Raw genomic sequence first — 23,022 nt, forward strand, 5'->3', positions numbered from 1 at the left:
TTGTTAAACGGCGATCTTGTCGAACAAGTTTACCGATTTTTTCAATGTTTGCATCAGTTTTTGCTGACAATGGTCTGCCAGTGCGAGTGTCATCACTGGTGTCTTCGCGGCCATCTTTAAATCGTTTAAACCACTCAAACACTTGTGTTCGCGATAAACAATCATCGCCGTACACTTGTTGTAACATTACAAACGTTTCACTTGCAGATTTTCCTAGCTTGAAACAAAATTTGGTGTTAACACGCTGTTCTTTCTGTACACTCAACATTTTCCGACGCACAGACAAAACGTCAACTACTTAAAACAGACGCCACGGGCAGACTGAGTGCAGGAGACAGATGAAACTCGAGCATTAGCGGAGCGAGAGTCACGTGACAGGCCACGCAACTTTCAGCCTTATTGCATTCGTTTTATTGTTTCACCAGTACTAGTCCGGTTTTTTTCTAGCCACACCTCGTATCGACCTTCATGTTAGAAGTCTGGCCTACGGCATCCACGAATGTTATATTGCTTTCCCATGTGATGAAATCTGTACCATTTTTCGTTATAAATATACCACGCCACCTCTGTTATGTATTACTGTGTCTCATGTCGTTCATCATTGTGGTTATTCCTGTTCAACATTGTCTCTGTTCCTTAGCAATTGTCAAGTACATGGTTACCACACACTAATATGTTTGGCGGGCCATTTGCGGTCGCCCTTTAAAATACCGTTAAAGTGAAGACATATGAGCGGGGACGGAAAATGTATGTCTCCAGCAGGAAGTGAACAGGCCGAATAGGAGGGTAAGAGGACGTATAGAGATATCCGGGAGGGCAGTCCTCGAGCTGGAGGGTGGGATGCACGCAGTAAAATACAACTGCAGCAAGGCGCTGTGAGAATTCGGTAGCTGAGATAAGGCGGTCGCAATAAATCGCGTGCCGACGTGACGCGCTATTGGCCGCCGTAGGGGCGATTTATCTGCCTGAGGGTGGAGGGGGTTGGCGGGGAGAGAGAGAGGGGGGGGGGAACTGAGACCAGACATGCTGCTTAGGGTAGCGCTGCCGGGGCCGTGTCTTGCATCTCGCCGGGGATGCTCCGTAGGGGCGAACCTTTCTCCTGCTCTTCATTGCCAGGGATGCATTATAGAGTTGACAGGTGGCGCAAGTCTTGTGTAGCCTGAGGGTCACTCAAAGGCAGCTCCCTGCATAGTGCCTAGCTGTCTTGATTCCGAGGTATCCAAGCCAATCCGCTGGGTTCATCAGGTACGCTTCTTAACTATCGCACTGTAGGGAACCCGCTACACATTTGCGAAGAGTAGTGTGTGCACAACTTGGCCCGTACTTTAGCTGAAGGCGCGGTGAATGAGGAGCAGCGGTGGTGAAGGAGGCTTCATTGTCAGTTCGAAAGCTGCAGACAATGTAAAAAATAATTAATTACTTCAGCACCACCTAATTACTATAGTATTCACACTGCCAATTTTGGCAATTAATTTCCATCTTCGGATGTCATAATTAATTCTTTGTCATGATACACAGGGTGAGACAGCTGCCCCTACCGCTGGGTGTTATGCAACCCACAATGCTTCAAAAACCATACTTAAGATTTTCATGTCTCTCGCTCGCTATGCACAAACTATTAGTCCAACGAATGGGAATGAACAGGAGTTTTCGTGAGAAATGTAATGCAGTTAAATTTTGTACTGGGATACGTTTTCACTGGAGGCCACGATTTTCGAGTTATTCAAGAAAAGGCGTTTGAAGGTCACTTTTGTACGTTTTTCTTGAATAACTCGAGAACTACGGCCTCTAGCAGAAACTTATCCCAGTACAAAATTTAGCCACATTAACTTTCCTACTAAAAGGTCCTGTTCACTTTTTCTGTAGGACTAATCGTTTGCACATAACAAGAGAGGGAACATCAAAATCTCGCAATTTGAAGGTGTTGCATGTTGCGTAAAACCCATTGCTAGGGGCACCTGAATCAGTCTCTCTAAAAACTCAAATTACACGCACTCTGAATGTCGTGAGATGGCACAAAAAATGTTATCAAAACATGGTAAAAGAGACTCAAATACAATGTGCACTGTGTGATCAGAAGTATCGAGACACCTATTAGTGAACGTTAATATGGAAAATGTCCACCTGTCAACTTTATGATGGCTTGAACACATCGGAGGAAAATTTAAATGTATCTGAAAGTCTGTGGAGGAATGGCAGCCCATTCTTCCTTAAAACTAGAAACCAGGCTAGGAAGTCGTGTTAGACACTTGAGGTCTGGAGTGAAGTTGATGATTTTGACAGGCTGCATTGCCATGCTGATATAAACAGTTCTGATCTTTAAACTGTTCCTCTAATATACACAGTGCATAATCCTTTAAAATGTGTGTGTATCCTTTCGCATTTAGGGTCTTCTTAAGAACAACAAGTTCACCACAACTTAGCCGCCAAAAACACTCCGATCCGTAATACCGCATCCTCTGTAGTTTACTGCTTGCGCTGTACGTAATTACAACTAACATTCGTCAGGCATTAAAGCCAAACGCTTCTATCGTATTGCCACCGGGTATAACGTGATTCATCACTCCAAGTCACTGGTTTCCAGTCATACACTGTCCAATGGCGTCGTTTTTTATATAGCGGTGTCTCAAAACTTTTGGTCAGACAATGTATGTCTCGAGATATGTCTCAGCAGTATCCTTTCTCCCAGGAGTGCTAGTTCTGCAGCATCGCAGGAGAGCTTCTGTGAAGTTTGGAAGGTAGGAGACGAGATACAGGCGGAAGTAAGGCTGTAAGGACGGTGCGTGAGTCGCGCTTGGCGAACTCAGATGGTAGAGCACTTGCCCGCGAAGGCAAAGGGCCCGAGTTCGAGTCTCGGTCCGTCACACGGTTTTAATCTGCCAAGAAGTTTCAATGTATGTCTTTCTATAGTTACGGAATTTATTCTCAACCACATACGCTTGTAGAAATACCTACACATACACGGTTAATATACCCCGAATAGCCAAAGAAACTGGTACACTTGCCTAATATTGTACGTATATTAGCTGCGCGATCACGCGGAAGTGCCGCAACACGACGAGGCAGGGACTCGACTGATGTCTGAAGTAGTGCTGGAGGGAACTGACATCATGATTCCTGCACGGCTCTCCATAAATCTGTAAGAGTACAAGGGGGGTGGAGATCTCTTGTGAACAGCATGTTGCAAGGCATCCCCGATAGGCTCAAGAATGTTCATGTCTGCGGAGTTTGGTGGCCAGCGCCAGTGTTTCAACTCAGAAGAGAGTTCCTGGAGCCACTCTGTAGCAATTCTGGACTTGTGGGGTGTCTCAATGTCCTGCTGGAATTGTTCAAGTTCGTCGGAATGCTCAATGGACACGAATGGATGCAGGTGATCAGACAGAATGTTTACGTACTTGTCACCTGTCAGAGTCGTATGCAGGCGTATCAGGAGTCCCATATGACAACTACTGTACAGCACACGCCCCACACCATCACAGAGCCTCCACCAGCTTGAACAGCCCCTGCTGACATGCAGCGGCCCTGGATTCATGGGGTTGTTTCCATACCCGTACGCGTCCATCTGCTCAGTACAATTGGAAACGAAACTCGACCGACCAGGCTACATGTCTCCAGTCAATGTCGGTGTTGGTGGGCACAAACGAGGCATAAATCTTTGTGTAGTGCAGTCATCAAAGGTACACGAGTGGGCCTTCGGCTGCGAAAGCCCATATCGATGATGTTTCGGTAAAATGGTTTGCAAGCTGACATTTGTTGATGCCCCAGAATTGAAATCTGCAGCAATTTGCGGAAGGGTTGCACTTCTGTCACGTTGAACGGTGCTCTTCAGTTGTCGTTGGTCCCGTCCTTGCAGGATATTTTTCCGGCAGCAGCGATGTCGGAGATTTGATGTTTTACTGGATTCCTGATATTCACTGTACGCTTGTGAAATCGTCGTAAGGGAAAATGCCCACTTCATCGCTACTTCGGAGATGCTGTGTCCCATCGCTCGTGCGCCGACAATAACACCACGTTCAAACAGTTAAATCTTGATAACCTGCCATTGTAGCACGAGTAACCGATCTAACAACTGCGCCAGGCACTTGTCTGATATAGGCTTTGCCGACCGCAGCGCCGTATTCTGCCTGTTTACATATCTCTGTATTCGAATACACATACCTATACCAACTTCTTTGGCGCTTCAGTGTATTTAATGAACGATGGTCACAAAGTAAAACTATGAACTTCACAAAATATAGTGTTCAATATACGTGTTTGCATAATAGATGGTGTCGAATTCCCAAAATAGTTTCACTCATAACAAGTTGCACACATATTACAAAGACATCGTGCAAATGCCTAAATGACACAGAATTTTGACAACTGGTTACCTGAAATATCCCAGAGTTGACCCCCATGTTATCGATCCTTGCTCCGTTCACCGCCACCAGCCGCCATCTTGGTGCTTACGGTCTGAAGATGGTCTAAATTATAGACCGAAACCAGTTCCCAACCAGAATAAACATCTGTTGCGATTGAAACTGTGTGACTGAGTTTTATCATTTTACAACAATCGCTGTGTACCTTCCATTGGAATAATGCTTTCTATAATTTTAAATCCCAGAGTGTTTAAAACGAATAAATCACGGTATCTTTCCTTTCCTTTGTAAGCCAGAATATTCTAGCGCCATGAATACATGAATCTTTAACAGAGAAGTTAAAATTATTTTATATCGTATTTCCTTCTAAAGCACACTTGCTCTGATTCTACCCTTCCGAAATGAAACTCAATTGAAACGGGGGAAACATTTTAAGTTTCGCAGCGGTCGGTGTTTAGAAGTCTTTCTACGGTGCTTCTTCGGTCGTATCAACTTTGTGGAAGAAAGTCACTTCTGGTCAAACGTTTGTCGCTTTTGAAGCGATTAAATTGATATGTTGCTTTTTAAACGTCGTAGAACGGCTATTACACGTGATTTCTGCCCCGCAGTATATCCGTTCACATACAAAGAAATACAGGCTATAAAAGTCAGACGTAAGAGATAGGAACATTTCAGAGCGCAATACTTTTAAGGGTATTACTCTGTAGCATATGCGCGTGGAGAGAGATATACCTTCACTCATCGGTCTTTAGATATGTTTTTTCAAGTTCTTTTGTAGTTTAGAGAGATTTATGAATGCAGAAAAAAATTTCTGAGGGCTGCGACGTGACTAATGGAGTATGGAAATTGAAAATGAAACTTTTCGATGAATCTTATTGGCAAAGTTAGTTTAGATGTGTCGCACACATTACACAGTAAACATTTACAATATGATAATTACATCTTCTTGTAAAAATACATTAGCGTGTATTCTCCGCAAGCTGTTGTACAGTTCAGAGGAAATATTTGTCCGCCATTAAAACGTGTTTTATGTTTTTTACTCCCGTATAGCTTTAACACCAGTATTAACACTAGTTCATCTGGATTTATTAATGAAGACATTACAACACAGTAATTGAACCAGAGTGTCTTCATTGAAACACTGATTCTGTACAGGAAGACAGACAATGAAACCATTGAGAAAGCGGAACACAAAATTATAAGAAAAATTCTTGGTCCAGAATTTGTAGACGAACAATTATCTAATCAGAAGCAGTCAGGAAATTAAACAATACACAAGTACACATAGTGACATTAGAAAACGCAAAATATGATCCTATGGACACGTTAAAAAAATTTATTTATTTATTTTACAACAGGAGGCAAGCCAAAACGGACACGATGAAATACATTGACGAGATCGAAACTGATCTGAAATTAGCAGGAATTACTCCGGGAGTTATACAAAACCGCTAAATCTTCACGTAAAAAAATAAAAAAATAGCAAGCTGAGCAGTATGAAAAACCAAAGAAGACGACAGAACAACAAACGGTCTGAAGGGAGAAAGAAATCTCATAGGAAGAGAATGAAAGATCGATGGGCACAAAGAAAGACAAATTGTCATCTCTATGTACAGCGCGTAGTCCTAATGGCCTTATTTGGAAATAGTAGTAACGACTTTCGACTGGGAATAGCTGTGTAGTACATCACATAAATGTTATCGCATCAAAGGCAGTGAAAGGATATTTGATGCTTTCTCTTATATCGAAGTTAAGCCATGTTCTGAGGAATATTTGAATGTTTCTGTGCCTAGGATTTGGCCTCCTAATTCTACAGATATCCTCACAATTAACCATGGATGTAAATACCGGCCGTGAATGCGTGCACTGTTTGTGTGTCGGCACTGCTGCTACTGATTAAGATACCGCCATCAGCAACTCGTCATACAAGCAGTTTTAAATGACTGGCTGGGCTGCACTGAAGGCGACTTGAGCAATGTATGAGCTATTAATAGCACTGATCGGATAGGAAAATTTTAGTTTTGACGGAAACACACATATGGTTTTTGAGGCATTGTGGGTTGCATAACACACAGTGATAGGGGCAGCTGTAGAACCCTGTGTATTATGACGAATTGTCTGTGGATTAATTATAAAATCTTCTAGAAGATCACGTATAAATATTAGTCTAGTGGATGTACAGAGAAAGTACTGAGTGCGGCTTGATGTGTACCACTGAGCTTATGGCTGATAAGCGCCGTCAAACAAAGAAAGGGTTGCCAAGATATTCTACTGAAAGGAAATATACCTACAAATTTTATTCAAGATGTCAAGAGATTATCTGTTATTGTGTTTTTTGTTGCTTAGTAATAGCCTATGCGTCTATGCTATTTAGATATTTAAGGAGGAAAGCTGATTTCACATGGCTTGTCCTGGCGAGTAGCTCAATCAGTCGTGGACTTTATTTAGAAAGAACTGCTACATTACATTATGGGGGAGGGTAACTGGAATAAATAAACAGTGGGACGAACAGAAATGACACTTTAATTCAAAGACAATAACCGCGATTTATGATGATACTCTGGACATTACAAAAGGAGGAAAATGAATTTAACTTTTTGAGTTGAAACGTCCCCTTTGAAAAATGATGAATAACAGTGCTGGAAAAACTTCTACGTTATTTGATTTTCAAACAGCTGAGCAAAAGTCAACGAACTCAGTTTTCTCTTTACTTATTCTGATCATCATTAAATCAGAAGATTCCAGTAAGGTATCCTGGCAGGGTCGCCATATGAAACGTCGCCTTTGAAAAATTGTACAAGACTGAGCTTAAACTAACACACAATATTTTTAGCGCAACGCAATTTGACTTTCAAAAATCCCTACAAAAGAATGGCCCTGACTAACATTAACCTATACCTTAGGGTCGACATATGAAACGTCCCCTTTGAAAAATTGTACAAGACTGAGCTTAAACTAACACACAATATTTTTAGCGCAACGCAATCAGACTTTCAAAAATCCCTACAAAAGAATGGCCCTGATTAACAATAACCTATACCTTTCATGAGTCACTTACCTCACAAAAATCTTCGTTACTCGAATACTGGAATACCGTGAGCGCCAATACTGCCAGCTAAATAAGATTCTAACTACTGAAGGCACTAACTGTTGATAGGCATAGTTAGGAAATGAAAGACTTTGATAATGAACAAACAATGTATTTACCTTAATAACGTTCAAAAGTCGTAATATATATATCCATCAATTCATGACATTCATCTTTAGAAATTTCCTTTTTCTGGCGGACACATGTCCTAGTAACCTCTCAAAACTCTGTGCATCTCTCTCTCTCTCTCTCTCTCTCTCTCTCTCTCTCTCCACATCCACCACTGCCAGCGCCTCACCTCCAACTGCGCAACGCTACGCTCTGTTCCCATTTAACTGCCCAACACTACAATAGCGAATATTCCAACAATGCCAACCAGGTACAGACCGCACACAGCAGTCAGTGATTTTCATACAGAACGCTACGTGGCGTTACCAACATAAAAACCTAAACAGCCTACTTAAAGAGTACCAGTGGTTTTTACTTGAAATTTGGTTTCTTTTAGTACCACTACCTTTCGCCTGAAACCACCGATGCTACTGTAAGACAAAGACATCTAGTGGTACACTGAGGTACTTCTGTGATTGTAGAGCATTGTAACAGTCACAGCGTTCAAAGCGACAGTCAGCCAGGAAATGGTGCTATGTAAGTGCAGGAGATTTTAGTAATCACATTGAGGAGATCATTTACAGTGAAAGTAAGTATATCGAAGGGTATTGTAATGTAAGTTTGAGTTTGTATTATTGTTGTTATGATCGGCTTCGAAATGAAATCAATGGAGTAGTATGAACGTTTGATATAAAGTTATTAAATTTGTTTTAGGCATTACGAGCTCCTGGAAGTTTCGAAATGTGGGATTCTGTGCTGGAAAAACGCGAAATTCCTTTCTAATACATCTTATGACATGAAGGGTGGTTAAACCTGTATAACCCAGTGGTTTCAAAGTGAAACAACAACTTTGAAACAATTGATTGTTTACTTTTAGCCAGTTTATTCATGCTTTCGTTGCTTGCTCTGATAATAAAGCTCAAATTATGAAAAATTTTAAAATTGTATTCCAAAGTGAAACCAACTCCTAAAAATAATTGATTGTTTACATTTTGCCTATTTATTCCTGTATTCATTGCATACTACAATAATAAAGATCAATTTTCTGGAAAATTTAAATCGGTTTTTTGTTTTGTTGGGATTGAAAGGGTTAATAGTGTGTGTGTGTGTGTGTGTGTGTGTGTGTGTGTGAGAGAGAGAGAGAGAGAGAGAGAGAGAGAGAGAGAGAGATCACCCCAGTGCCGTCGACAACCGCTGTATGCCCGTTGCTGCGGGTGTCCCCAACGCAGGCAACGTGTTCCTGCGCTTTTATTCGTTCCCTCCGAGTTGTTAATATGTTACTTTATCTACCAACCCCTCAGCTTTTGGAGAGCAATGTGTTTTCCACATACCTCACCGGGCAAAGGAAGTTAGCCATTTATGCGAGGACCCACCAGCGTCCCGCTGCCCGTTGAGTGTAATCTGAGCGCCGCGCTCTCGTCTTTGTTGTCTCTGAATAAATCTGCGCTCGCCCCCTCTGGCCGGGATAATCACTGATAAGGGCCACCTGTGGTGCCGTCCACCTTTTGTTTCCGCTGCTCTTTGTCGCGCAGACGCGGACCGCCACCAGAGGACCGAGTAATTCCGCAAACTCTTTCTTCCCGCTGATGACCCCCAAGCTGCTTGCTGAAGGCCATTGTGCAATGCGGGCAATTAGCTGGCGAAAACCTACACAGAAGTTCAGCTCTCGTGTGTGTGTGTGTGTGTGTGTGTGTGTGTGTGTGTGTGTGTGTTATACAATTGCTGGTAATACTCTCACGTACAGCCCTGTCTAATTGGTACACATAATACTTAATACTCGTGAGAAGCGATTCTGTGAAGTTAATTCATTCCTACTACAGGATATTGCTATACCTTCTTAATAAAATTTATTTTCTGCGAGTTAATCGCACTGGAAGTTGATTGTCTTTTGTTAACATTAATTTATCCACACGATGGTAGCTGCAGACTAAATTGCTGCAGCAAGTATAGCAACCAACAACTTTTTATCAGTCTCTGTTTGTCAAGACGCGTTTCGAGCCTTCATCCATTTCAGATTTACGTATCACATTTATATTACTATCGATACAGTGTTTCTGTCAACTGCATTTAGAATGTTGCACCTGACTTGTTCAAAATAATTTGTTCAGCTACCACGTTTCGTGAGTTGTGTGTCTGAGCACCATGGGACTTAACATCTGAGGTCATCAGTCCCCTAGAACTTAGAACTACTTAAACCTAACTAACTAAGGACACCACACACATCCATGCCCGTTTACTTGCTATTGCAAACGGACGTTACAGCACAGCACAGACACAAATCTGAATACAGCGAACAGACACTTCAATAACCGGACGAACAGTTCTTCATTTTATGAAAAAAATTTGAAAACGGATCTTCCGCTTTGTAGTCCAACACAGTGACAATATAACCACGAAGCCGTGGCTCTTCCAAATCGCTCGAAGTTTTATACCTTGAACTTGGCCCGTTCACTGTTTCTATTGTGCTTCTTTTTGCACAGTTCAGTATACCTTCTTCCTGTTTTCATGCTTGAACTGTATTCAGTTTTGATCAGTTGACCAGTTGACCACTGGGCCATCTTACCACTAAATCTGTGGGGGCGGCAGGGGGGGGGGGCGGCAGGGGGGGGGGGAAGCGATGGGGAATCTTTCTTGTCAGTATGGAGTTTAGCACTATGTGGGTCGGTAGGTTGAGTTGATTTTGTGGCGGGGGGGACTAAACAGCGAGGTCATCGGTCCCATCGAATTACGGAAGGATGGGGAAGGAGGTCAGTCGTGTCCTTTCAAAGGATGCATGCCGGTATTTGCCTGAAGCTATTTAGGGAACTCACGGAAAATCTAAATCAGGATGGCCGGACGTGGGTTTGAACCACCGTCCTCCCGAATGCGAGTCCAGTGTCCTAACCACTGTGGCAACTCGCTCGTTGTAGCATTGACAGAATGCGATACGTTACCTGAATGGAATGCATACACTTGAATATATGGCGCTCGTACTACGTGTGCCTGAAATTTCACGCTGTAACATGACACTGGGTGTCCGATTAGTCTAAGGTCAACATTCCTAGGTGTTGAAACGTCCCCTTATGAAAAATTGTACAGGACTGAACTTAAACTGACACACAATATTTTTAGCGCAAGGCAATCTGACTTTCAATAATCCCTACAAAACAATGGCCCTGATTAACATTAACCTATACCTTTCACAAATCAGTTACCTCACAAAAATCTTCGTTACTCGAACTACTGCAAGACAGCGAGCGCCACTACTGCCAGCTAATTAAAAGATTCAAACTACGGAAGGCACTAACTACTAGTAGGCATAGTTAGCAAATGAAAGATTTTAATAGAGAACAAACAATGTATTTACCTTAATAGTCATCAAAAGTCATAATATATACAGCAGTTCATGACATCCATTTTTACAAATTTCAAAACTCCGCCATTTCTCTCCCCACATCCACCATTGCTGGCCGCTCACCTCCAACTGCGCAATGCTACGTGCTGTTCACATCCAGCTGCCCAACACTACAATGGCTGACAACAATGCAAACTAGCCACAGACTGCACACAGCACAGCCAGTGATTTTCATACAGACCGCTAGTAACGTTGCCAATAAGAAAACATAAACAGCCTACTTACAGTGTTTACGTTCAAAAAGGTTCAAAAGGCTCTGAGCACTATGGGACTTAACATCTGAGGTCATCAGTCCCCTAGAACTTAGAACTACTTAAACCTAAGGACATCACACACATCCATGCCCGAGGCAGGATTCGAACCTGCGACCGTAGCGGTCTCGCGGTTCCAGACTGAAGTGCCTAGTACCGCTCGGCCACAGCTGCCGGCGGTGTTTACGTGACAAAACCTGACGGATACGCTTCAGTTGTGAGCGAAATAAGTCACATGCGTTGAGTGATGCAGTTCCTAACCCACAAGAGACAATTCTTGAAAGAGAGAAGTGCGAAGCCTGTTAGAAATTCCAATAGCTGAAGCTTTGTGGTATTAAATGGTTGTGAAGACGGACGACCAGAGAGGAAGAGAATCCCTGTTATGCCAGCCGGTGTGGCCGAGCGGTCCTAGGCGCTTCAGTCTGGAACCGCGCGACCGCTACGGTCGCAGGTTCGAATCCTGCCTCGGGCATGAATGTGTGTGATGTCCTTAGGTTAGTTAGGTTTAAATAGTTCTAAGTTCTAGGGGATTGATGATCGCAGATGTTAAGTCCCATAGTGCTCATAGCCATTTGAACCAATCCCTGTTATGGCGTTTCTGGAGCTGCGTACGACCTCCCGCTACGTGCCTCGGCGATAAGGTCCGAGCACCGGCCGTTAGAGTCGTCGCTCCCAGATTTCCGCTCCGGATTTCTGGCTAATCTGGAGCCGAGGAATGCGGACTGCAGGGCCAGGGCCGGCATCAGACGCCGCGGAGGCCGTGGCCGGCGCCCTGGGCGTCGCCACGAATCGTTATTCAAATCAGGCGCCGGCCGCCCCGCCGCCTTAATTCACGCGTAATACGCCCCACATAAATCGAACGGCTCATCTCTCATGCCCGGGCCGTAGCTCTGCGGGGCCTCCGCGTGTAGCGACGGCTGCGCGCAGCGCCAAGTAGGGGCCGGTCACCTGCCGCGGCACAAAAGTCGATAAATACACCGAGGTGACCAAACTCGCGGACACCTCCTAACCTCGTGTCGGACCTCCTTTTGCCCGAAGTGCACCATTTCGACGTGGCTGGAAAAGCAGATTACCTTACTGAAAACTACACATTTAATGTAATGTGAAGAGAAAACCGTAATTACTTTTGTAGTAACAAAGGTCAAAATTTAATAATGATTGTGGTGTTGCTCACGCTGCTAAATACTGCATTTTCGGGCAACAACTAAGTTATTATATAGCAGGTGTCATTAGAGCACAGATAATAAAGTCATTTCATGTAATAATGAATAAACTAGGCACTCATCTTTTCGTATTTCCCACGCTGGCCTCGTTGTAAAATCATGGCTCAATCGTCGAAAATCTAGGTGGTGATGATTCCAAGCTCGGATGCAAAGAGGCCTAGGTTTTATTCTGATATATTCAAAAGTAGATGCGCTTCACAAACCATTCTTGAAGATTAAACCTTCACAATACTGACGAAAAAAAAATAATAATCAGCACTCCGAATTTAAGTTACACTTCCTTTTTATTACTTTTGTTGCAATATCGCGAAACACACAAAACATCACTTCACAATACAAAACATACTTGAAAACATCTTCCGCACTGATAAAGTTCGCCGGTCGGAGTGGCCATGCAGTTCTAGGCGCTGCAGTCTGGAGCCGAGTGACCGCTACGGTCCCAGGTTCGAATCCTACCTAGGGCATGGATGTGTGTGATGTCCTTAGGTTAGTTAGGTTTAATTAGTTCTAAGTTCTAGGCGACTGATGACCTCAGAAGTTGAGTCGCATAGTGCTCAGAGCCATTTGAACCATTTGAACTGATAAAGTTCACATTTTATAAGTTGACTACAATTCGCGTCTTTCCAACATGACGTCCAAGACTCGACTTTCTCAAGGTCCGACTCTCTAACAAGTAACTAACTAATAATCGCTTATGCGCCCAAAAATCAGAGTTACAAGTACGTCAAAGATCATAGTGACAAAAGAAAGAATACACATAAGAATAATATCATTGCAACATAAACATATCGATGTATCACAAATGAAGTCAAATCTGAATGTTGTCTCAGAAATATGTAAAGTAGTTAACAGAAACACAGTAGAATATTGCTGGTGTCGAGACGTTGAGTTGAGGTGCCGTAATGGTTACGTAATTCAAGTACCATTACACCCTGTAGCACTGAGCAACACTATAAATTCCAGTAGTCAGTGCATTACTCACATATCAAGTATGTCAAAACATAATTCTATAGGTATTTCTCTTTAGACTGAGAAGTAAGTGCAATGGTACGTGTTCATGTAAAATTGTAAACAACTAATACTTGGATAGTTCATTCGTATCTTGCACCAACAGTAGCGGCAAATGTGGCCAAACGATGTAAGCTTTTTGCAAAAGGCGTCTGTATTCGTTGAGGTACCTGAGTTTACCATTTACACGTACCAGTTCTTAAAGGTTCGACTGTTTTAGTACCTAATTTATTAATTTTTACTGCATTTGAAACCATTGTTTAATACGAAATGAATGAGTAAATCACAAGTGAAAGAAAGCAGAATCCTTTTTTATCAGTCAATAATTTTTTTACGCTGGTAATAAAACAATTTTTTTGTCTACAGAAATGAGTAACATCTGATGCAATCGATACGCGCAGAATCAGAAAGTAAGTTCACGGGACAAAATATTAGTCTCTCCCCGAAAAAAACACACTACTGAAACTTCCTAACAGATTAAAACTGTGTGCGAACCGAGACTCGAACTCAGGACCTAATCCTTTTGCGGGTAAGTGCTCTACCAACTGAGCTACCCAAGCACGAGTTCGAGTCTCGGTCCGGCACACAGTTTTAATCTGTCAGGAAGTTTCATACCAGCGCACACGCGGCTGCAGAATGAAAATCTCATTCTGGAGACACACTACTGCTTATGTAGGTCATGGAATGAAGTGCCGCTTGAGTGACACTCGATTATATGGAAGCAGTGCAGTGAGATGAGTCGAAACCATGGGTGACAAAATAACGGAACGGAGCTACGGTGTTTGGACGCTTCCATGACCACGTCATGAATGAAACTGTGAGATTTGTTTTGTTACAACGAGAACTGTCCAACGTATCTACAAGGAATGATATACCACTCGCTGCCATGTAACATGGCGCATTAACAATTGTCGCAGAAAAAAAAGTCCTAGCTGACAACAACTGGAGACGAGCGTCAAGCCTTGTCAACGTTAATCGCTTTAAAGTCTGACGGGAGTTCCTGCTGTTCGTGAGTGAAGGTAGAGATCAACCAGTTTCCGTCGAACATTACGAAGGGAACTTCATGGGTCTGGACAGTTGGAGGCAAGTGAACATTTGAAGTCTGTTACCTCGCAAAAGAACGTTTCTCACGTCCTCGCGTCCTCATTGGACCGAACATCACAGACACTGGACAAAAGCTGACTGAAGACATGTAATGCAGTCTGACGAGTCGCGATTTTACGTCTTTCCGTACGATGTGAGGAGGTGAATCCAACGATGGCCCAATACGTTGTGTAACCCACAGTGTGTACAGCGTATAGTTCAGGACGCAGAAGGTTATGCAATGTTTGAGGGTCTTTCTCCTACCGCAACTTGGGCCCACTCATCAAGATTACCGTGAAAGTGATTAAGTCACTTTATTTCATCATTCTTGGTAGCGAACTGCTGCCATTTACCCAAGTCTCCACGATGAGTATGCTGCGGACGATTCGAACAAAATCACCTGGCAACGTGTGTTTACAGTTTTCTATATTTATGGTGCGTGAAGTTAAGAACGCAAAGAAAGCTGTTCGTAGTAATTGTAAAAAACTTACTTTCGAGATTCCTGACGAAGTGTAGTTCACTGAAGTTGAGGCTACTTTCGCGACAGGCCGCGCGGCACATTCGGCAGCGTCGCAGAATGGTAATACACTACTGGCCATTAAAATTGCTACACAAAGATGTATCGAGTTCTACACTAAAATGACGGATTGGATTCTGTACTAAAATGAGTGTGTACGCTATCTACACTACTGGCCATTAAAATTGCTACACCAAGAAGAAATGCAGATGATAATATTCATTGGACAAATATAGTATACTAGAGCTGACATGCGATTATATTTTCACGCAATTTGGGTGCATAGATCCTGAGAAATCAGTACCCAGAACAACCACCTCTGGCCGTAATAACGGCCTCGATACACCCAGGCATTAACTCAAACAGATCTTGGATGGCGTGTACAGGTACAGCTGCCCATGCTGCTTCAACACGATACCACAGTTCATCAAGAGCAGTGACTGGCGTATTGTGACGAGCCAGTTGCTCAGCCACCATTGACCAGACGTTTTAGTTGGTGAGAGATCTGGAGAATGTGCTGTCCAGGGCAGCAGTCGAACTGTATCCAGAAAGGCCCGTACAGGGCCTCTAACATGCGGTCGTGCATTATCCTGCTGAAATGTAGGGTTTCGCAGGGATCGAATGAAGGGTAGAGACACGGGTCGTAACACATCTGAAATGTAACGTCCACTGTTCAAAGTGCCGTCAATGCGAACAAGAGGTGACCGAGACGTGTAACCAATGGCACCCCATACCATCACGCTGAGTGATACGCCAGTATGGCGATGACGAATACACGCTTCCAGTGTGCGTTCACCGCGATGTCGCCAAACACGGATGCGACTATCATGATGCTGTAAACAGAACCTGGATTCATCGGAAAAAATGACGTTTTGCCATTCGTGCACCCAGGTTCGTCGTTGAATACACCATCGCTAACCGCAGCCATGGTCTCCGAGCTGATAGTCCATGCTGCTGCAAACGTCGTCGAACTGTTCGTGCAGATGGTTTTTGTCCTGCAAACGTCCCCATCTGTTGACTCAGGGATCGAGACGTGGCTGCACGATCCGTTACAGCTATGGGGGTAAGATGGCTGTCATCACGACTGCTAGTGATACGAGGCCGTTGGGATCCTGCACGGCGTTCCGTATTACTCTCCTGAACCCACCGATTCCATATTCTGTTAACAGGCATTGGATCTCGACTAACGCGAGGAGCAATGTCGCGATACGATAAACCGCAATCGTGATAGGCTACAATCCGACCTTTCTCAAAATCGGAAACGTGATGGTACGCATTTCTCTTCCTTCCATGAGGCATCACAACAACGTTTCACCAGGCAACACCGGTGAACTGCTGTTTGTGTATTAGAAATCGGTTGGAAACTTTCCTCATGTCAGCACGTTGTAGGTGTCGCCACCGGCGCCAACCTTGTGTGTATGCTCTGGAAAACTTGTCATTTCCATATCACAGCATCTGCTTCCTGTCTTTTAAATTTCACGTCTGTAGCACGTCATCACGTGGTGTAGCAATTTTATTGGCCAGTAATGTACGTAATGAATGGATCGCTGGTTCGAATTTTCATTTATTTATTTATTTTCGTTCCGTTCGAATACCTACGACATTTAAAGACGAAATATATCAAATTTATGCTAATCAATACATATGTAACCATTTCTTTTATGAAAAATGTATGTTTTCTTTATTCTGATTAGATATCACATGCACTACAAAACAAATTCCTAATTGTCACTACTTTATAAAAGATTGTTAAAAAGTTGATGAATTTATAAACAATGTTCTATAAAATATTGATAGTTAAGAATTTATATTTGCAATGAAAACTAGAATTTTGCGTGCAATGTATGATTAGCAACATGAACATGAGCATTTTTCATAAAAAATGAGGAGTAGATATATGTTACTTAGGATACATTTATTGAATTTTATTTTTAGTTGATATAGGTATTCGAACTGCGCGAGAGTAAAACGAAATGGAAAAATACCATAGTGAGATTCGAACAAGCGATCCACTGAATACCCGATTACTACTGTTGTTTTGTAGTTTTCTTCATGATCTGAACTTGAACGTACCCATCTCCTCCTCCTTCTACTCCTCCTCCTCCGCATCCTTCTTCTTCTTCTCTTCTTTGTCTCTCTCTCTCTCTCTCTCTCTCTCTCTCTCTCTCTCTCTCTCTCTCTCTCTCTCATATATATATTAAGAAAACATACTAAATCCGAACATAGTTTAAACGAGGAAAAGAAATTTAAATAACAGTTTAAATGAAAACAGAACTGATATGTGAAAAAATCAGGAAGTTGGAAAAATGTAACTTTTGTAGTTGTATTTTAAATTAGGAAATCAGTCTAAGTCTTAGGAGACTAGTCTTTTTCGTTTCTTGAAGGCCTTAAAATAATCCGAATTAATTTTCTAACCGTATTTGTAGAAAGGTTTAGAAATGTTTTCATAATTTTGTACACTTATCTCTTTTTTAATACGTTTCCCGCAGGGAACAGAGATAATAAACACAACCGAGTGCGATCGCCTCGCGATGTTTAGCCCTGTTAATATTTGAGTTTTGATCTTATCGTACCATAAATATAAAAAATTAAAAATAGCTCTCTCCCGGAAGGTTCTCTTGTAAGACGTCAACAGCCACGTTCAATGAGCTTCATGTACATGATATTGGTTTGACCTTCTCTCAGACACCCTACTACATGTCGATTGGCTCGCTAAATTACTAGATTTTAATCCCAGTTTAATTCTACAATGTGGAACTTATTATCAACGGAATCTAATCATCAATGCATGGCTTCAACTCTATATAGGATACATGGAGAAATTTGTGGACTCTCAATCTCAACGAACAGAGGCCGTTATCGAGGATACAGGCTGTGTAACACAGTATTAGCGGTGTCTCCTTGCGATGACTAATATTTTGTCTCGTGCTTAAGTTTCCGTAGTTTCCCTAAACATACGTTCTATTGGTAGTTCTGACCACACATTTAAGTTCCACCACGGTTCAGTTTCCAAAAAATGGTTCAAATGGCTCTGAGCACTATGGGACTTCTGAGGTCATCGGTCCCCTAGAACTTAGAACTACTTAAACCTAACTAACCTAGGGACAACAAACACATCCATGCCCGAGGCAGGATTCGAGCTTGCGACAGTTGCTGTCACGCGGTTCCAGACTGAAGCACCTAGAACCACTCTGCCACTCCGGCCGGCTTCAGTTGCCACTTTAAGCTCTAGGTTCTCCCTAAGACTGCACCGCCTTATCCCTTTTCAGGTCGAAGGAAACAAAATATGGTACGTCGTCCAGTCACATTAATGTGGCCGCCTTTCAAAAGCCTGAATGAAGGAAAAAAATATGGTACATCGTCCAGTCACATTAATGTGGCCATCTAGCAAAAGCCTGAATAACCGCTTCGACATGAACAGTCTCTTTGAGGTTCTGGAAGGTACAGACGGATGCTCTGATGTTAGATATCATCGTGCCGAGGAAAAACAATTGGCATGCAGGGATGCACGTGGTCCTAAAGCATAGATGCATACTTTTATTGATCCATTGTATCTTACAGAATGAAGAGATCATCCTGGGAACGCTACGAAAACATTTCCCAGGCCTCAACACTCCCTCCTCCGGCCTGCAACCTTCCGATGATTGTTGCACGGTGTTCGCTTTCAGTCTGAGGGAGCATAAAATGTGATTCATCTGAAGAGGCCACCTAAGCCAGTCCGTGGACGGTCAGTTGCAGTGCTAACGTGCAAATCCCAGCCTTTGTCGCCGACGAACAGCAGTCGGCATGGGTGCATGAACCACGTAGCAACATTCACTGAGCCGGCCGGAGTGGCCGAGCGATTTTAGGCGCTACAGTCTGGAACCGCGCGACCGCTACGGTCGCAGGTTCGAATCCTGCCTCGGGCATGGGTGTGTGTGATGTCCTTAGGTTAGTTAGGTTTAAGTAGTTCTAAGTCTAGGGGACTGATGACCTCAGAAGTTAAGTCCCATAGTGCTCAGAGCCATTTTGAACATTCACTGAACTGTAGTTGAGGGACACTGTTGCTAGCCCGTTGGTACATCCGGGCAGTCAGTTGCTCAACAGCTGCGCGTCTATTCACCCCTACACGTCTCCGCAGCCGTCGTTCACCCATGTCATCTGTGGCCTATGATGCACCATAATTGCCTCAGCGCCTGTTTTGATAGTGCCTTTTTGTCCATGCACCATACACACGGTGTAAATTTTAAGTTGACAAACCAGAGTAACTCGAAAAATAAGCTTCACACGAAAAAATGTGTAGAATCCAAAGTTGATTATTTTCGAGGGGACATGTGCTGGTGCTAAAATTAGCCCCTCTGGGGTTGGGCGGGAGGCATGGGAACCCCTATTTTTTATTGCAGGATCAGATTCTACGTAAAAACTACGTACATTTTGTCTGAAACATTTGTTTTGATTCTTGGTAGTTAGCGCTGTAATTCAAGGAAATCCATGTTCTCATTTTTGCGTGGAAAATGGTTTCACATAAATAAAAAATACTTCTTCTTCTTCTTCTTCTTGCGTTACGGCCTCTGTAGGACCACGGGTAGCCCCTTCATGGACTGCATTTTCCTCTTCTTCTCCCAGAACCTCTTCATTCTTTCTCTTTTCCTCTCCCGCTCTTCTTCCGAGATCTCCAGTTTCCGTTTCTCCTGGCGGCTCCACTGGCGACATTCTAATTTTTTCCTGTATTCTTCTATGTCTTTGATCTCCGGTATATTTGTCGGTGTATATTTGTTCCTCCAATTTTCTTTTCCTTCGACTTTGATCCCCAATTCCAACCAGTCCTTCCGAAGTTCAACAATCCACTTGGTTCCTGTCTTTCCCCTTGTCCTCCCTGTTGTTTCCCACACTCTCTTCGTAATTCTGTCCATACTCATCCTAATTACATGCCCAGCCCAGCAAACCTTGCCATTTTGAGTCTGATTTCCCAGAATATTGTTCTCATGTTCCGGTACAATTCTTCCCTAGGTCTTAGCATCCACCTCTCTCCACCTCTTTTGGGACCTAGTATTTTTCTCAGCGTTTTTCTCTCTTCTTTCTCTAGTTGCTCTGCCCCATTTCTTCCTAGTGTCATCGTCTCAGCAGCATATAATACTGCATTCCTCACTATTGCCTTGTAGTGGCTTATCTTTGCCTCTGTGGATATATTCTTTTTATTGTATACCTGTCTCATCATACAGAAGGCTGACCTCATCTTCTTTATCCTGGCTGTTATTCCCTCCTTGCTCCTGTTCCTTCCTGTTATAAATTCTCCCAGGTATTTAAATTTGTCCACCATTTGCACAGTGCCTTCCGGTGTTTCGCAGTTTCCAGAGGTGTTTAATGTCTTTGTCTTGTTATAGGCGATCCTCAGTCCCACCTTTCTGGCTACCTTACTTAAGTTGTCGAGTTGTGTCTTTGCGTCTTCTTCCGTCTCACTTACTATTGCTATGTCATCTGCAAAGGCTAGGCAATCTACTTGAGCCCTGTTGTCCTTTTTGTCCCCCACATGGGGCTTTTGTATTCCCATTTCCTCGTTTATTGCTCTCTACTGCCTGATCACTTCGTCCAGTGCTATACTGAACAAAAATGGTGACAATCCATCTCCCTGTGTAACACCAGTCTTGATCTCAAATTCTTCTGACAGTGCTCCTCTGAATCTCACCCTTGCTTTTGTGTCTGTCGGAATTTCTTTTATGAGTTCTTGTGTAGTTCCATCAAGTCCTCTGTTCTTCAGGATCCTAACAAGCGTCTGTCTGTCGATGGAGAGAGGAATTAGAGTTTTACAAATGTTGAACACGAAACAAACAAAACTTATTCGAATCTGCGGAAAAAATTAATTTTTGGGTGAAAAGGGAGAGGGAGAGCTTTAGTTTTAGCGAATCAAAATTTACGAAGTAAATATTTTTTGTTTATTCGTAACCATTTTCCTCGCAAAAATTAGAATATGGATTTTCTTGAATTACAGCGCCAACTACCAAGAATCAAAACAAATGTTTAAGACAAAATGTACGTAGATTTTTAGGTAGAATCTGATTTTGCAATAAAAATGGGGGTCCCATTTGAAATTTTAAAGTTACCTCCCGCCCAACCCCAGGGGGGCTAATTTTAGCACTAGCAGATGTCCCCCTCGAAAATAATCAGCTTAAGATTCTACACATTTTTTCTTGTGAATCTAATTTTTTGAGTTATTCTGGTTTGTCAACTTAAAATTTACAGCCTGTACTCTAACCACAGTGGTACTCTAAGACCTTTCCACAGGCGAAATATTGCATGTTGAATACGATGGGCCGTTGTGAAAGTTAAAATACGTTATTGAGACACACAACCTGTTTTGTGAACTGTATTTGCTTCATCAGGTGCTTATAGTCAATCCACAGAGCGATCTGTTAAAAAGCCAACTTTATGTATATAGTTTACGAAACTCGTCGTGTCTTTGCATGAAGATATTAAACAGTCGCAACTGTCCTTGTTCAACATTTACAAACTTAGCCATTTCCGAAACGCTTCCACCCTTGGCTTCAAAGCCAATTCTTCTTCTTCCGTATCCGGATGCACCAATTATATCTTCCCTTCCCAGTAATTAGCAACGTAGGCTGCTTTGTCATTGACCTTCAAAATATCGTCTTTAGTGCATGTTATAGATATATCTGGGCAAATCAATAGGTGGTCCAAGTCCTGTATTGCTCCGCATTCACACCTATCGCTATCACTGTAGCCCCATTTAAATAGGTTTGATTTGCACGCAGTTACTCCAGTGCGCAGCCGGATAATGACCTCCAAGTTGTAAAAGGTAGTTGAAATCCTGCAGGTCCCTCCTCAAGTAGTTCCATTGTGGAGTGTGGCGCCATTTCTTCCCAAAGAGATAGCCGCCTTGCGGCGGGCTTGGTGGCGAGCCCTTCAGTAGTTTCAATGAAACTCCTGCGGGATTTCAGCCGGACACGTTGTTTTCGGTGCATATGCATCGGGTATCGAGGATCATTCTTTTGTTTTGATCTTTCGATTTCGGCGGCTACTTGTCTGCGGATAGTGGGTGGTGCTATGCCTATGATGGGATAAATTTTGTCTTTGGGAGTTGGTTTGAGGCATCCTGTGGCAATACGTACAGTTTCGTTTACGGCGACGTCAACTTGCTTAGTGTGAGCAGAGTTCCTCCAAACTGGCGCCGCGTATTCCGCTGCTGAGATATTCAGCGCCGGACCCGTGGTGCGCAAAACGTGTGGCTGAGCTCCCCACGATGAACCTTTTAGCTTCCGCAGTATGTTGTTCCTGGCACAGACCTTTGTTTTTTTAGTGTTGTGACAGTGCTGCTTAAAGGTAAGCTCACTGTCCAATGTTACTCCTAGGTATTTTGGGCTGTTTGTATGCTTCAGCTCTTCCCCTTGCCACATGACTCTGAGTTACCGTTTGGCTTGTTTGTTCCTATGATGGAAGGCGGATACTTGAGATTTACTAGGGTTTGGTTTGAGATACTTGCCTTCGCAATAGGTTCTGTTAAGGCTCCTGTGAGAGTCTCCTCCACTTGTTCAAAGGTTATTTCCTATGTGGCCACTGCTGCATCATCGGCATAAATGAACATTCGTGTCTGGTGGCTGATGGGAAGGTCATTCGTATAGATGTTAAATAATATTGGAGCCAAGACACTACCCTGTGCAAGTCCACTTTTCTGTGTCCTCCATCGGCTGTTTTTAGATTGTAAGGTTACATAGTAGCGTCTGTTCTGTAGCATGCATTGCACCAACATAGAAAGGGTGTAGTCCTTAGTGACGTTATACACTTTCTGGGTAAGCAACTTATGGTTAACTGTGTCATATGCGGCACTGAGATCCAGGAATGCGACCCCAGTTACTTCTCCTCTCTGATAGCCGTCTTCGATGTACTGTGTGAGATTAAGGATTTGGCCACTGCATGGTTTTCCTTGTCGAAATCCAGCTTGTTCGTTAATGAGGGCTTTGTCCACATAATCAGCTATGCGTTTGAGGATCATTCGCC

The sequence above is a fragment of the Schistocerca cancellata genome, chromosome 6 (genome assembly GCF_023864275.1).
Source record: "Schistocerca cancellata isolate TAMUIC-IGC-003103 chromosome 6, iqSchCanc2.1, whole genome shotgun sequence".
Classification (NCBI taxonomy): Eukaryota; Metazoa; Arthropoda; class Insecta; order Orthoptera; family Acrididae; genus Schistocerca; species Schistocerca cancellata.